At 48.6% G+C, this 15,630-nt stretch overlaps 4 non-coding genes across 4 annotated transcripts; all 4 read right to left on the bottom strand.

Moving 5' to 3' along the window:
- Positions 1-1,735: 1,735 nt before the first annotated feature.
- Positions 1,736-1,926, bottom strand: LOC130337191 (U2 spliceosomal RNA). The gene has a single exon (XR_008878131.1). It is a non-coding gene; the product is annotated as a U2 spliceosomal RNA (small nuclear RNA).
- A 7,717-nt stretch (positions 1,927-9,643) lies between these two features.
- On the bottom strand, positions 9,644-9,834 carry LOC130337189 (U2 spliceosomal RNA). Its single transcript, XR_008878130.1, has one exon. It is a non-coding gene; the product is annotated as a U2 spliceosomal RNA (small nuclear RNA).
- A 2,087-nt stretch (positions 9,835-11,921) lies between these two features.
- Positions 11,922-12,112, bottom strand: LOC130337188 (U2 spliceosomal RNA). Its single transcript, XR_008878129.1, has one exon. It is a non-coding gene; the product is annotated as a U2 spliceosomal RNA (small nuclear RNA).
- Positions 12,113-14,209: 2,097 nt separating this feature from the next.
- LOC130337187 (U2 spliceosomal RNA) lies at positions 14,210-14,400 on the bottom strand. Its single transcript, XR_008878128.1, has one exon. It is a non-coding gene; the product is annotated as a U2 spliceosomal RNA (small nuclear RNA).
- Positions 14,401-15,630: the final 1,230 nt, after the last annotated feature.

The raw sequence follows: 15,630 nt of genomic DNA, 5'->3' as shown, positions 1-15,630 counted from the left end.
TATCAAACCAACACCCACGGGAAGCTGTAAGCATAGAGGACATGCCTGCACCCCATTGGACTTACCTGTGTGGGTTAAACCCGGGTTATTTGACAACCTATGGCGGTGATGGTTCTGCTCAGGCAGAGCAGTGCTGATGCTCCTCATAAAGCTGTCGCTGCTGTGAAGGTTCTAGGTGACATCACAAATCCCTATGGTTACATACACAACAAAGCTGGGTTGTTGTTGTTTACACTCTGCAAGGCCTGTGGAAGTGAGTGACATCATAGCACTGTAGTTCTGAGGGTTCTAGATGGATGCAACAATCTCCTGTTGCTTCTATGAAGGCCATAATAGACGACATCACCAAACAGCTCCATAGTCACATACACAGCAAAGGAGAGATGTTGTTTACACCTAGTGATGTCAGTGGTATTGAGTGACATCACAGCACAGTGCTAAGGCTCCTGGGCCTGGACACAGCAGCGGCTGCAATATCTCAACGGAGAATACGTTTATATATATGTGTGTGTGTGCGCGTATATATATATATATATATATATATATATATATATATATATATATTTCTCCGCCGAAATCACTTTTAAACCCATTTCCACCTTTTTTTCCCTTCTCTTCCTCTTACTTTTTTTTCACGTTTTTTTACGTTTTTCTCCTTTTCGCCTCTTTTCTGGGCGTATTATTCTTCTTTTTCTTCTTTTTTTTCGTCTAATGCATACCCCATCAGTGCAGCAATGCTTATTCAATACCGCCAGCAGATGGAGACACTGGGGGATAATTTTCTAAGGATTTATACTGATTTTTCCTGTCTGAATTTGTCGCACAGAAAGTTGCAGGCCAAATATGTGTGACATTTCTGCGACTTTAGCTTCTAGAGCATTTTTACAACATTATACATAGGTGCTGAATACATAAAAAGCGACTGTTCAGCGACAGACAAGTCGCATCGGCTGAAAGTAGGCCAGAATGTCAGTCCATGTTGGAGCAGGTTTAGATACAGTCTAAAGTATAGATCTCAAAGTCTGTGCACAGAATTTAGCAAGGGCCTCGCACCTTCTGATGCATCAGGTAGGTGCACAATAGCATAGCCTAACCCTCTGTACTTTGGTCTATATTGATGCGGGACATAGACAGCCAGCTGATGACCAATCCATTAGTGCAATGGATGGCTGGAAGCATTTGTCTTTGCCTTTGCAATACCACAGAAGCAATGCATGGTCAATGTACAGCAATGACACACCTGTGTGAACAGCCAGGAGACCCCCCCCCCCCCCCATGTTATGTTACATAGTTACATAGTTAGTACGGTCGAAAAAAGACATATGTCCATCAAGTTCAACCAGGGAATTAAGGGGTAGGGGTGTGGCGCGATATTGGGGAAGGGATGAGATTTTATATTTCTTCATAAGCATTAATCTTATTTTGTCAATTAGGAACATTCAGCACCCACCCGCTATCAAGGCAGCTGCCTATCATGTCATGCCCTACCTGCACAGGTGTGCTGGCTACTCAAATGATCCAATTAAGGAGGCCATTTAGTCAGCAGCAGCAGAAGTCCTGTGCCTGGACGCTCCAACAGCGGCCAGACACAAGCAGAAGCAGAAGCAGCAGCAGCAGCAGCACCACCTTTTGTTTTTTGGCTGCAGCAGCAGCAAGGCCCACAGGGCTGGCTAGCTGGCTAGCCAGCAAGCAGGTAGCAATGAAAGTAGGAATCTTTCTTTTTAACCCTGTAAGGGGGTGGTGCACTGTACCCGAAGATACTGCCATATCGGGTCAATGCATAGGGCGACGGAAGCAAGCTTCGAAATCGGCCCCCGTTCTCAAAAATCCATTTAATATATGGTCCCCAGATAGGGGACGTATCAGATATTAAACTGATAAGAACAGATACTACACTTGATCTTAGCCAAAAGGCCGAGAAGCGATAACCGTGAAAGGGGCGGGCCCAACAAGGTGCCCTTCATGGGCACTATCACTGCTTGCTGTCAGGGAGGCTGCCAGACAATTTTCCATGCACACTCTGGGCTGGGGGGCAGTCAACCACCAGTACACACAGCAGAACCTAAACCCATACCATTATTGCTAAGCAGCAAGACAGGGGCCCATTGCACTCCCACGGGGCCTTTTTAAATGCAATCCATAACCCGGATTTGCCAGGAACCCTTCTTACTCCTCCTACTTGCATGTGACACTGGGCTTAGGATCTGCATAGGAAACACACACACAAGCACACACCTACCTTTGTTGCCTGCAGATGCCTCCTTGGCTGTCCCCAAACGGTATCAAACCAACACCCACGGGAAGCTGTAAGCATAGAGGACATGCCTGCACCCCATTGGACTTACCTGTGTGGGTTAAACCCGGGTTATTTGACAACCTATGGCGGTGATGGTTCTGCTCAGGCAGAGCAGTGCTGATGCTCCTCATAAAGCTGTCGCTGCTGTGAAGGTTCTAGGTGACATCACAAATCCCTATGGTTACATACACAACAAAGCTGGGTTGTTGTTGTTTACACTCTGCAAGGCCTGTGGAAGTGAGTGACATCATAGCACTGTAGTTCTGAGGGTTCTAGATGGATGCAACAATCTCCTGTTGCTTCTATGAAGGCCATAATAGACGACATCACCAAACAGCTCCATAGTCACATACACAGCAAAGGAGAGATGTTGTTTACACCTAGTGATGTCAGTGGTATTGAGTGACATCACAGCACAGTGCTAAGGCTCCTGGGCCGGGACACAGCAGCGGCTGCAATATCTCAACGGAGAATACGTTTATATATATGTGTGTGTGTGCGCGTATATATATATATATATATATATATATATATATATATATATATTTCTCCGCCGAAATCACTTTTAAACCCATTTCCACCTTTTTTTCCCTTCTCTTCCTCTTACTTTTTTTTCACGTTTTTTTACGTTTTTCTCCTTTTCGCCTCTTTTCTGGGCGTATTATTCTTCTTTTTCTTCTTTTTTTTCGTCTAATGCATACCCCATCAGTGCAGCAATGCTTATTCAATACCGCCAGCAGATGGAGACACTGGGGGATAATTTTCTAAGGATTTATACTGATTTTTCCTGTCTGAATTTGTCGCACAGAAAGTTGCAGGCCAAATATGTGTGACATTTCTGCGACTTTAGCTTCTAGAGCATTTTTACAACATTATACATAGGTGCTGAATACATAAAAAGCGACTGTTCAGCGACAGACAAGTCGCATCGGCTGAAAGTAGGCCAGAATGTCAGTCCATGTTGGAGCAGGTTTAGATACAGTCTAAAGTATAGATCTCAAAGTCTGTGCACAGAATTTAGCAAGGGCCTCGCACCTTCTGATGCATCAGGTAGGTGCACAATAGCATAGCCTAACCCTCTGTACTTTGGTCTATATTGATGCGGGACATAGACAGCCAGCTGATGACCAATCCATTAGTGCAATGGATGGCTGGAAGCATTTGTCTTTGCCTTTGCAATACCACAGAAGCAATGCATGGTCAATGTACAGCTGTTACGCCGAGCGCTCCGGGTCCCCGCTCCTCCCCGGAGCGCTCGTTTCACTCTCCCCGCGGCAGCGCTCCGGTCACGTCCTCTGACCCGGGGCGCTGCGATTCCGCTGCCAGCCGGGATGCGATTCGCGATGCGGGTAGCGCCCGCTCGCGATGCGCACCCCGGCTCCCCTACCTGACTCGCTCTCCGTCTGTTCTGTCCCGGCGCGCGCGGCCCCGCTCCCTAGGGCGCGCGCGCGCCGGGTCTCTGCGATTTAAAGGGCCACTGCGCCGCTGATTGGCGCAGTGGTCCCAATTAGTGTGTTCACCTGTGCACTTCCCTATATCACCTCACTTCCCCTGCACTCCCTTGCCGGATCTTGTTGCCTTAGTGCCAGTGAAAGCGTTCCTTGTGTGTTCCTTGCCTGTGTTTCCAGACCTTCTGCCGTTGCCCCTGACTACGATCCTTGCTGCCTGCCCCGACCTTCTGCTACGTCCGACCTTGCTTTTGCCTACTCCCTTGTACCGCGCCTATCTTCAGCAGCCAGAGAGGTGAGCCGTTGCTAGTGGATACGACCTGGTCACTACCGCCGCAGCAAGACCATCCCGCTTTGCGGCGGGCTCTGGTGAAAACCAGTAGTGGCTTAGAACCGGTCCACTAGCACGGTCCACGCCAATCCCTCTCTGGCACAGAGGATCCACTACCTGCCAGCCGGCATCGTGACAGTAGATCCGGCCATGGATCCCGCTGAAGTTCCTCTGCCAGTTGTCGCTGACCTCACCACGGTGGTCGCCCAGCAGTCACAACAGATAGCGCAACAAGGCCAACAGCTGTCTCAACTGACCGTTATGCTACAACAGTTACTACCACAGCTTCAGCAGTCATCTCCTCCGCCAGCTCCTGCACCTCCTCCGCAGCGAGTGGCCGCTCCTGGGATACGCTTATCCTTGCCGGATAAATTTGATGGGGACTCTAAGTTTTGCCGTGGCTTTCTTTCCCAATGTTCCCTGCATCTGGAGATGATGTCGGACCTGTTTCCCACTGAAAGGTCTAAGGTGGCTTTCGTAGTCAGCCTTCTGTCCGGAAAAGCCCTGTCATGGGCCACACCGCTCTGGGACCGCAATGACCCCGTCACTGCCTCTGTACACTCCTTCTTCTCGGAAATCCGAAGTGTCTTTGAGGAACCTGCCCGAGCCTCTTCTGCTGAGACTGCCCTGTTGAACCTGGTCCAGGGTAATTCTTCCGTTGGCGAGTATGCCGTACAATTCCGTACTCTTGCTTCAGAGTTGTCCTGGAATAATGAGGCCCTCTGCGCGACCTTCAAAAAAGGCCTATCCAGCAACATTAAAGATGTTCTGGCCGCACGAGAAATTCCTGCTAATCTACATGAACTTATTCACCTAGCCACTCGCATTGACATGCGTTTTTCCGAAAGGCGTCAGGAACTCCGCCAAGATATGGACTCTGTTCGCACGAGGCGTTTCTTCTCCTCGGCTCCTCTCTCCTCTGGTCCCCTGCAATCTGTTCCTGTGCCTCCCGCCGTGGAGGCTATGCAGGTCGACCGGTCTCGCCTGACACCTCAAGAGAGGACACGACGCCGTATGGAGAACCTCTGCCTGTACTGTGCTAGTACCGAACACTTCCTGAGAGATTGTCCTATCCGTCCTCCTCGCCTGGAAAGACGTACGCTGACTCCGCACAATGGTGAGACAGTCCTTGATGTCTACTCTGCTTCTCCACGTCTTACTGTGCCTGTGCGGATGTCTGCCTCTGCCTTCTCCTTCTCTACAGTGGCCTTCTTGGACTCAGGATCTGCAGGAAATTTTATTTTGGCCTCTCTCGTCAACAGGTTCAACATCCCGGTGACCAGTCTCGCCAGACCCCTCTACATCAATTGTGTAAATAATGAAAGATTGGACTGTACCATACGTTTCCGCACGGAGCCCCTTCTTATGAGCATCGGATCTCATCATGAGAGGATTGAACTTTTGGTCCTCCCCAATTGCACCTCGGAAATTCTCCTTGGACTTCCCTGGCTTCAACTTCATTCCCCTACCCTGGATTGGTCCACTGGGGAGATCAAGAGTTGGGGGTCCTCTTGTTCCAAGAACTGTCTAAAACCGGTTCCCAGTAACCCTTGCCGTAACTCTGTGGTTCCTCCAGTAACCGGTCTCCCTAAGGCCTATATGGACTTCGCGGATGTTTTCTGCAAAAAACAAGCTGAGACTCTACCTCCTCACAGGCCTTATGATTGCCCTATCGACCTCCTCCCGGGCACTACTCCACCCAGGGGCAGAATTTATCCTCTCTCTGCCCCAGAGACTCTTGCCATGTCCGAATACGTCCAGGAGAATCTAAAAAAGGGCTTTATCCGTAAATCCTCCTCTCCTGCCGGAGCCGGATTTTTCTTTGTGTCCAAAAAAGATGGCTCCCTACGTCCTTGCATTGACTACCGCGGTCTTAATAAAATCACGGTTAAGAACCGCTACCCCTTACCCCTCATCTCTGAACTCTTTGATCGCCTCCAAGGTGCCCACATCTTCACTAAATTGGACTTAAGAGGCGCCTATAACCTCATCCGCATCAGAGAGGGGGACGAGTGGAAAACGGCATTTAACACCAGAGATGGACACTTTGAGTATCTGGTCATGCCCTTTGGACTGTGCAACGCCCCTGCCGTCTTCCAAGACTTTGTCAATGAAATTTTTCGTGATTTGTTATACTCCTGTGTTGTTGTATATCTGGACGATATCCTAATTTTTTCTGCCAATCTAGAAGAACACCGCCAGCATGTCCGTATGGTTCTTCAGAGACTTCGTGACAACCAACTCTATGCCAAAATTGAGAAATGTCTGTTTGAATGCCAATCTCTTCCTTTTCTAGGATATTTGGTCTCTGGCCAGGGACTACAGATGGATCCAGACAAACTCTCTGCCGTCTTAGATTGGCCACGCCCCTCCGGACTCCGTGCTATCCAACGCTTTTTGGGGTTCGCCAATTATTACAGGCAATTTATTCCACATTTTTCTACCATTGTGGCTCCTATCGTGGCTTTAACCAAAAAAAATGCTGATCCCAAGTCCTGGCCTCCTCAAGCAGAAGACGCCTTTAAACGACTCAAGTCTGCCTTTTCTTCGGCTCCCGTCCTCTCCAGACCTGACCCTTCCAAACCCTTCCTATTGGAGGTTGATGCCTCCTCAGTGGGAGCTGGAGCTGTTCTTCTACAAAAAAATTCTTCCGGGCATGCTGTCACTTGTGGTTTTTTCTCTAGGACCTTCTCTCCAGCGGAGAGGAACTACTCCATCGGGGATCGAGAGCTTCTAGCCATCAAATTAGCACTTGAGGAATGGAGGCATCTGCTGGAGGGATCAAGTTCTCCTGTTATTATCTACACCGACCACAAGAACCTCTCCTACCTCCAGTCTGCCCAACGGCTGAATCCTCGCCAGGCCCGGTGGTCTCTGTTCTTTGCCCGATTTAATTTTGAGATTCACTTTCGTCCTGCCGATAAGAACATTAGGGCCGATGCTCTCTCTCGTTCCTCGGATGCCTCAGAAGTTGAACTCTCTCCGCAACACATCATTCCACCTGACTGCCTGATCTCCACTTCTCCTGCCTCCATCAGGCAGACTCCTCCAGGAAAGACCTTTGTTTCTCCTCGCCAACGCCTCGGAATCCTCAAATGGGGTCACTCCTCCCATCTCGCAGGTCATGCGGGTATCAAGAAATCTGTGCAACTCATCTCCCGCTTCTATTGGTGGCCGACTCTGGAGACGGATGTTGTGGACTTTGTGCGAGCCTGCACTATCTGTGCCCGGGATAAGACTCCTCGCCAGAAGCCCGCTGGTTTTCTTCATCCTCTGCCTGTCCCCGAACAGCCTTGGTCTCTGATTGGTATGGATTTTATTACTGATTTACCCCCTTCCCGTGGCAACACTGTTATTTGGGTGGTCGTTGATCGATTCTCCAAAATGGCACATTTCATCCCTCTTCCTGGTCTTCCTTCTGCGCCTCAGTTGGCTAAACAATTTTTTGTACACATTTTTCGTCTTCACGGGTTGCCTACGCAGATTGTCTCGGATAGAGGCGTCCAATTCGTGTCTAAATTCTGGAGGGCTCTCTGTAAACAACTCAAGATTAAATTAAATTTTTCTTCTGCATATCATCCCCAGTCCAATGGACAAGTAGAAAGGATTAACCAGATCTTGGGTGATTATTTGCGACATTTTGTTTCCTCCCGCCAGGATGACTGGGCAGATCTCCTCCCATGGGCCGAATTCTCGTATAACTTCAGGGTCTCTGAGTCTTCCTCCAAATCCCCATTTTTCGTGGTGTACGGCCGTCACCCTCTTCCCCCCCTCCCTACTCCCTTGCCCTCTGGTCTGCCCGCTGTGGATGAAATTTCTCGTGACCTTTCCATCATATGGAGAGAGACCCAAAATTCTCTCTTACAGGCTTCATCACGCATGAAGAAGTTCGCGGATAAGAAAAGAAGAGCTCCCCCCGTTTTTTCCCCTGGAGACAAGGTATGGCTCTCCGCTAAATATGTCCGCTTCCGTGTCCCTAGCTACAAGTTGGGACCACGCTATCTTGGTCCTTTCAAAATTTTGTGTCAAATTAATCCTGTCTCTTATAAACTTCTTCTTCCTCCCTCTCTTCGTATCCCTAATGCCTTTCACGTCTCTCTTCTCAAACCACTCATCCTCAACCGTTTTTCTCCCAAATCTGTTCCTCCCACTCCTGTTTCTGGCTCCTCGGACATCTTCTCGGTCAAAGAAATTTTAGCTGCCAAAAAGGTCAGAGGGAAAAATTTTTTTTTAGTGGACTGGGAGGGTTGTGGTCCTGAAGAGAGATCCTGGGAACCTGAGGACAACATCCTAGACAAAAGTCTGCTCCTCAGGTTCTCAGGCTCCAAGAAGAGGGGGAGACCCAAGGGGGGGGGTACTGTTACGCCGAGCGCTCCGGGTCCCCGCTCCTCCCCGGAGCGCTCGCTTCACTCTCCCCGCGGCAGCGCTCCGGTCATGTCCTCTGACCCGGGGCGCTGCGATTCCGCTGCCAGCCGGGATGCGATTCGCGATGCGGGTAGCGCCCGCTCGCGATGCGCACCCCGGCTCCCCTACCTGACTCGCTCTCCGTCTGTTCTGTCCCGGCGCGCGCGGCCCCGCTCCCTAGGGCGCGCGCGCGCCGGGTCTCTGCGATTTAAAGGGCCACTGCGCCGCTGATTGGCGCAGTGGTCCCAATTAGTGTGTTCACCTGTGCACTTCCCTATATCACCTCACTTCCCCTGCACTCCCTTGCCGGATCTTGTTGCCTTAGTGCCAGTGAAAGCGTTCCTTGTGTGTTCCTTGCCTGTGTTTCCAGACCTTCTGCCGTTGCCCCTGACTACGATCCTTGCTGCCTGCCCCGACCTTCTGCTACGTCCGACCTTGCTTTTGCCTACTCCCTTGTACCGCGCCTATCTTCAGCAGCCAGAGAGGTGAGCCGTTGCTAGTGGATACGACCTGGTCACTACCGCCGCAGCAAGACCATCCCGCTTTGCGGCGGGCTCTGGTGAAAACCAGTAGTGGCTTAGAACCGGTCCACTAGCACGGTCCACGCCAATCCCTCTCTGGCACAGAGGATCCACTACCTGCCAGCCGGCATCGTGACAACAGCAATGACACACCTGTGTGAACAGCCAGGAGACCCCCCCCCCCCCATGTTATGTTACATAGTTACATAGTTAGTACGGTCGAAAAAAGACATATGTCCATCAAGTTCAACCAGGGAATTAAGGGGTAGGGGTGTGGCGCGATATTGGGGAAGGGATGAGATTTTATATTTCTTCATAAGCATTAATCTTATTTTGTCAATTAGGAACATTCAGCACCCACCCGCTATCAAGGCAGCTGCCTATCATGTCATGCCCTACCTGCACAGGTGTGCTGGCTACTCAAATGATCCAATTAAGGAGGCCATTTAGTCAGCAGCAGCAGAAGTCCTGTGCCTGGACGCTCCAACAGCGGCCAGACACAAGCAGAAGCAGAAGCAGCAGAAGCAGCACCACCTTTTGTTTTTTGGCTGCAGCAGCAGCAAGGCCCACAGGGCTGGCTAGCTGGCTAGCCAGCAAGCAGGTAGCAATGAAAGTAGGAATCTTTATTTTTAACCCTGTAAGGGGGTGGTGCACTGTACCCGAAGATACTGCCATATCGGGTCAATGCATAGGGCGACGGAAGCAAGCTTCGAAATCGGCCCCCGTTCTCAAAAATCCATTTAATATATGGTCCCCAGATAGGGGACGTATCAGATATTAAACTGATAAGAACAGATACTACACTTGATCTTAGCCAAAAGGCCGAGAAGCGATAACCGTGAAAGGGGCGGGCCCAACAAGGTGCCCTTCATGGGCACTATCACTGCTTGCTGTCAGGGAGGCTGCCAGACAATTTTCCATGCACACTCTGGGCTGGGGGGCAGTCAACCACCAGTACACACAGCAGAACCTAAACCCATACCATTATTGCTAAGCAGCAAGACAGGGGCCCATTGCACTCCCACGGGGCCTTTTTAAATGCAATCCATAACCCGGATTTGCCAGGAACCCTTCTTACTCCTCCTACTTGCATGTGACACTGGGCTTAGGATCTGCATAGGAAACACACACACAAGCACACACCTACCTTTGTTGCCTGCAGATGCCTCCTTGGCTGTCCCCAAACGGTATCAAACCAACACCCACGGGAAGCTGTAAGCATAGAGGACATGCATGCACCCCATTGGACTTACCTGTGTGGGTTAAACCCGGGTTATTTGACAACCTATGGCGGTGATGGTTCTGCTCAGGCAGAGCAGTGCTGATGCTCCTCATAAAGCTGTCGCTGCTGTGAAGGTTCTAGGTGACATCACAAATCCCTATGGTTACATACACAACAAAGCTGTGTTGTTGTTGTTTACACTCTGCAAGGCCTGTGGAAGTGAGTGACATCATAGCACTGTAGTTCTGAGGGTTCTAGATGGATGCAACAATCTCCTGTTGCTTCTATGAAGGCCATAATAGACGACATCACCAAACAGCTCCATAGTCACATACACAGCAAAGGAGAGATGTTGTTTACACCTAGTGATGTCAGTGGTATTGAGTGACATCACAGCACAGTGCTAAGGCTCCTGGGCCTGGACACAGCAGCGGCTGCAATATCTCAACGGAGAATACGTTTATATATATGTGTGTGTGTGCGCGTATATATATATATATATATATATATATATATATATATATATTTCTCCGCCGAAATCACTTTTAAACCCATTTCCACCTTTTTTTCCCTTCTCTTCCTCTTACTTTTTTTTCACGTTTTTTTACGTTTTTCTCCTTTTCGCCTCTTTTCTGGGCGTATTATTCTTCTTTTTCTTCTTTTTTTTCGTCTAATGCATACCCCATCAGTGCAGCAATGCTTATTCAATACCGCCAGCAGATGGAGACACTGGGGGATAATTTTCTAAGGATTTATACTGATTTTTCCTGTCTGAATTTGTCGCACAGAAAGTTGCAGGCCAAATATGTGTGACATTTCTGCGACTTTAGCTTCTAGAGCATTTTTACAACATTATACATAGGTGCTGAATACATAAAAAGCGACTGTTCAGCGACAGACAAGTCGCATCGGCTGAAAGTAGGCCAGAATGTCAGTCCATGTTGGAGCAGGTTTAGATACAGTCTAAAGTATAGATCTCAAAGTCTGTGCACAGAATTTAGCAAGGGCCTCGCACCTTCTGATGCATCAGGTAGGTGCACAATAGCATAGCCTAACCCTCTGTACTTTGGTCTATATTGATGCGGGACATAGACAGCCAGCTGATGACCAATCCATTAGTGCAATGGATGGCTGGAAGCATTTGTCTTTGCCTTTGCAATACCACAGAAGCAATGCATGGTCAATGTACAGCAATGACACACCTGTGTGAACAGCCAGGAGACCCCCCCCCCCCCCATGTTATGTTACATAGTTACATAGTTAGTACGGTCGAAAAAAGACATATGTCCATCAAGTTCAACCAGGGAATTAAGGGGTAGGGGTGTGGCGCGATATTGGGGAAGGGATGAGATTTTATATTTCTTCATAAGCATTAATCTTATTTTGTCAATTAGGAACATTCAGCACCCACCCGCTATCAAGGCAGCTGCCTATCATGTCATGCCCTACCTGCACAGGTGTGCTGGCTACTCAAATGATCCAATTAAGGAGGCCATTTAGTCAGCAGCAGCAGAAGTCCTGTGCCTGGACGCTCCAACAGCGGCCAGACACAAGCAGAAGCAGAAGCAGCAGAAGCAGCAGCAGCACCACCTTTTGTTTTTTGGCTGCAGCAGCAGCAAGGCCCACAGGGCTGGCTAGCTGGCTAGCCAGCAAGCAGGTAGCAATGAAAGTAGGAATCTTTCTTTTTAACCCTGTAAGGGGGTGGTGCACTGTACCCGAAGATACTGCCATATCGGGTCAATGCATAGGGCGACGGAAGCAAGCTTCGAAATCGGCCCCCGTTCTCAAAAATCCATTTAATATATGGTCCCCAGATAGGGGACGTATCAGATATTAAACTGATAAGAACAGATACTACACTTGATCTTAGCCAAAAGGCCGAGAAGCGATAACCGTGAAAGGGGCGGGCCCAACAAGGTGCCCTTCATGGGCACTATCACTGCTTGCTGTCAGGGAGGCTGCCAGACAATTTTCCATGCACACTCTGGGCTGGGGGGCAGTCAACCACCAGTACACACAGCAGAACCTAAACCCATACCATTATTGCTAAGCAGCAAGACAGGGGCCCATTGCACTCCCACGGGGCCTTTTTAAATGCAATCCATAACCCGGATTTGCCAGGAACCCTTCTTACTCCTCCTACTTGCATGTGACACTGGGCTTAGGATCTGCATAGGAAACACACACACAAGCACACACCTACCTTTGTTGCCTGCAGATGCCTCCTTGGCTGTCCCCAAACGGTATCAAACCAACACCCACGGGAAGCTGTAAGCATAGAGGACATGCCTGCACCCCATTGGACTTACCTGTGTGGGTTAAACCCGGGTTATTTGACAACCTATGGCGGTGATGGTTCTGCTCAGGCAGAGCAGTGCTGATGCTCCTCATAAAGCTGTCGCTGCTGTGAAGGTTCTAGGTGACATCACAAATCCCTATGGTTACATACACAACAAAGCTGGGTTGTTGTTGTTTACACTCTGCAAGGCCTGTGGAAGTGAGTGACATCATAGCACTGTAGTTCTGAGGGTTCTAGATGGATGCAACAATCTCCTGTTGCTTCTATGAAGGCCATAATAGACGACATCACCAAACAGCTCCATAGTCACATACACAGCAAAGGAGAGATGTTGTTTACACCTAGTGATGTCAGTGGTATTGAGTGACATCACAGCACAGTGCTAAGGCTCCTGGGCCTGGACACAGCAGCGGCTGCAATATCTCAACGGAGAATACGTTTATATATATGTGTGTGTGTGCGCATATATATATATATATATATATATATATATATATATATATATATATATTTCTCCGCCGAAATCACTTTTAAACCCATTTCCACCTTTTTTTCCCTTCTCTTCCTCTTACTTTTTTTTCACGTTTTTTTACGTTTTTCTCCTTTTCGCCTCTTTTCTGGGCGTATTATTCTTCTTTTTCTTCTTTTTTTTCGTCTAATGCATACCCCATCAGTGCAGCAATGCTTATTCAATACCGCCAGCAGATGGAGACACTGGGGGATAATTTTCTAAGGATTTATACTGATTTTTCCTGTCTGAATTTGTCGCACAGAAAGTTGCAGGCCAAATATGTGTGACATTTCTGCGACTTTAGCTTCTAGAGCATTTTTACAACATTATACATAGGTGCTGAATACATAAAAAGCGACTGTTCAGCGACAGACAAGTCGCATCGGCTGAAAGTAGGCCAGAATGTCAGTCCATGTTGGAGCAGGTTTAGATACAGTCTAAAGTATAGATCTCAAAGTCTGTGCACAGAATTTAGCAAGGGCCTCGCACCTTCTGATGCATCAGGTAGGTGCACAATAGCATAGCCTAACCCTCTGTACTTTGGTCTATATTGATGCGGGACATAGACAGCCAGCTGATGACCAATCCATTAGTGCAATGGATGGCTGGAAGCATTTGTCTTTGCCTTTGCAATACCACAGAAGCAATGCATGGTCAATGTACAGCAATGACACACCTGTGTGAACAGCCAGGAGACCCCCCCCCCCCCCCCCCATGTTATGTTACATAGTTACATAGTTAGTACGGTCGAAAAAAGACATATGTCCATCAAGTTCAACCAGGGAATTAAGGGGTAGGGGTGTGGCGCGATATTGGGGAAGGGATGAGATTTTATATTTCTTCATAAGCATTAATCTTATTTTGTCAATTAGGAACATTCAGCACCCAGCCGCTATCAAGGCAGCTGCCTATCATGTCATGCCCTACCTGCACAGGTGTGCTGGCTACTCAAATGATCCAATTAAGGAGGCCATTTAGTCAGCAGCAGCAGAAGTCCTGTGCCTGGACGCTCCAACAGCGGCCAGACACAAGCAGAAGCAGAAGCAGCAGAAGCAGCAGCAGCACCACCTTTTGTTTTTTGGCTGCAGCAGCAGCAAGGCCCACAGGGCTGGCTAGCTGGCTAGCCAGCAAGCAGGTAGCAATGAAAGTAGGAATCTTTCTTTTTAACCCTGTAAGGGGGTGGTGCACTGTACCCGAAGATACTGCCATATCGGGTCAATGCATAGGGCGACGGAAGCAAGCTTCGAAATCGGCCCCCGTTCTCAAAAATCCATTTAATATATGGTCCCCAGATAGGGGACGTATCAGATATTAAACTGATAAGAACAGATACTACACTTGATCTTAGCCAAAAGGCCGAGAAGCGATAACCGTGAAAGGGGCGGGCCCAACAAGGTGCCCTTCATGGGCACTATCACTGCTTGCTGTCAGGGAGGCTGCCAGACAATTTTCCATGCACACTCTGGGCTGGGGGGCAGTCAACCACCAGTACACACAGCAGAACCTAAACCCATACCATTATTGCTAAGCAGCAAGACAGGGGCCCATTGCACTCCCACGGGGCCTTTTTAAATGCAATCCATAACCCGGATTTGCCAGGAACCCTTCTTACTCCTCCTACTTGCATGTGACACTGGGCTTAGGATCTGCATAGGAAACACACACACAAGCACACACCTACCTTTGTTGCCTGCAGATGCCTCCTTGGCTGTCCCCAAACGGTATCAAACCAACACCCACGGGAAGCTGTAAGCATAGAGGACATGCCTGCACCCCATTGGACTTACCTGTGTGGGTTAAACCCGGGTTATTTGACAACCTATGGCGGTGATGGTTCTGCTCAGGCAGAGCAGTGCTGATGCTCCTCATAAAGCTGTCGCTGCTGTGAAGGTTCTAGGTGACATCACAAATCCCTATGGTTACATACACAACAAAGCTGGGTTGTTGTTGTTTACACTCTGCAAGGCCTGTGGAAGTGAGTGACATCATAGCACTGTAGTTCTGAGGGTTCTAGATGGATGCAACAATCTCCTGTTGCTTCTATGAAGGCCATAATAGACGACATCACCAAACAGCTCCATAGTCACATACACAGCAAAGGAGAGATGTTGTTTACACCTAGTGATGTCAGTGGTATTGAGTGACATCACAGCACAGTGCTAAGGCTCCTGGGCCTGGACACAGCAGCGGCTGCAATATCTCAACGGAGAATACGTTTATATATATGTGTGTGTGTGCGCGTATATATATATATATATATATATATATATATATATTTCTCCGCCGAAATCACTTTTAAACCCATTTCCACCTTTTTTTCCCTTCTCTTCCTCTTACTTTTTTTTCACGTTTTTTTACGTTTTTCTCCTTTTCGCCTCTTTTCTGGGCGTATTATTCTTCTTTTTCTTCTTTTTTTTCGTCTAATGCATACCCCATCAGTGCAGCAATGCTTATTCAATACCGCCAGCAGATGGAGACACTGGGGGATAATTTTCTAAGGATTTATACTGATTTTTCCTGTCTGAATTTGTCGCACAGAAAGTTGCAGGCCAAATATGTGTGACATTTCTGCGACTTTAGCTTCTAGAGCATTTTTAC

The sequence above is a fragment of the Hyla sarda genome, unplaced genomic scaffold (assembly GCF_029499605.1).
Source record: "Hyla sarda isolate aHylSar1 unplaced genomic scaffold, aHylSar1.hap1 scaffold_492, whole genome shotgun sequence".
Taxonomy (NCBI): Eukaryota; Metazoa; Chordata; class Amphibia; order Anura; family Hylidae; genus Hyla; species Hyla sarda.
The sequence above is the reverse complement of the archived record's forward strand: the minus strand, read 5'-3'. Positions and strand labels throughout refer to the sequence as shown.